This window comes from Poromitra crassiceps (assembly GCF_964638095.1).
Source record: "Poromitra crassiceps genome assembly, chromosome: 14".
In the NCBI taxonomy this organism is placed as follows: domain Eukaryota; kingdom Metazoa; phylum Chordata; class Actinopteri; order Beryciformes; family Melamphaidae; genus Poromitra; species Poromitra crassiceps.
The window spans coordinates 35,967,498-35,969,077 of record NC_139633.1 but is presented as its reverse complement, the minus strand read 5'-3'; positions in this window follow the sequence as shown (position 1 = coordinate 35,969,077).

Here is a 1,580-nt window from a genome sequence, read left to right as displayed (position 1 = left end):
CAGGAATTTCTGACTTCCGGTCAGGACTTTTCAGAATAAAAGCTGTCATTAAAAATCGATAAAATACACAAATTGAAGTGATGTCACACAGATTGAATAAATACCCATGCAAACTGCACTCTAAATCAAATACATGTGTGGTGGGTGGCGCCAACGAGAAAAGGGGAGGTGCCCGAATTACTTCATATAGGGTTACCTGTAGGAGGAGGAACACTAGAGCACAGCTGATTCAGGTCAGATGATTGAGGCAGGTGCACACCTCAGTCCATGCTGGCATGCAGGGAAGGCTACAGAGCAGGAACAAAGAGATCATCTGCTTCCCTGCTGGGTTGAAGGTGGCTGGTAGTCGATAGGACAGTTACCATCGACGTACCAGAGCATCAGCGGGTCCAGTCGCTGCTCTTGCCGTGATATATTTTGTTTGTTATTTTGGGGTTTATTCTCTGTCTAGTTCGCCCTGGCAAGTGTGCTGGTAGCGGGCAAAGAAGAATGGGCTTTGCCCTCAGGGCGGACTAGTTTTCTTTTTTTTCTGTTTTAGTCGATTTGTCATTTCCTGAACCTAGAAATGTTCTTTCCTATGAAGTTTTTTTGTTGATTTGTGTTAATATGGGGACCTTGAACAATTTTAGCTTGGTTGCCCAAAGGGCAACGTTGGGCATTTGCATAATCCAAGATGGCCACCGAACGCCGTCTCAAATTTTTTACTTTTGACCCGCTTGTCCTAGAATGATGTGTAATACCTCTTTTTTAGGGTTTTCATGTGTGTAGAATCCAATTCTGATGTTGGTTTTTAAATTAAAGGTCAATCTCATGTGCTAAAGTTCAGGTCAAAGTTACATTTGACCTCTGGTGCACGCTTATACACTACACTGGCCCTAAGAAGGTAATTCCTCCTGAAATACCAACTGACAAGAACACCTGGGTCAGTTTTAAGGAGGTATGTGCTCGACAGGCCAGTCTGGTGGCTGCGCAAGAGAAGGACACACAGTGGCTCAACAGCTTGAACCAAGGGCAAGATGCTATGGAGTGGAATGGTTTCAACAATCAGCTAGCCAGGAGCCATGGCATACTCAGACCTGCCAGCACTTATATGTTTGGTCCTTGATTGATGCACCTCCTTCTCATCCAGACACAATACTCACAACCCTGACATACATGCAGAGCTCACTGGTTGACATGGGAATGACATACGTTCACCTCACCATTGACATGCAACTGTTTGTTGTAACCAAGCAGATATGCTGCAACCAGCCGGTGCAGTTCGATAACGTAATCGCCCATCCCGGTGGGATGCATATTATACAGTCATTCCTCAGCTGCATCGCAAAACTGATGCAAGGTTCAGCACTGGAAGTGTATGTGGCGGCAGCATATGGAGGGCTGACAGGCATCTTCAATGGTAAGTCCTGGGTGAAAGCCATGAGGGCCTTTCGGGGTGTATTAGCAGCGCTCTTGAAGCGGTTTCTATCAACTGGGCTGAAGACATTTGAACAGATAGAGCAGTACCTGGACACTGCTCGCCTCCATCCCACTGGCCGACACTGGGTAGACAACTTCATTCTTCCTACACTTCTCATCCA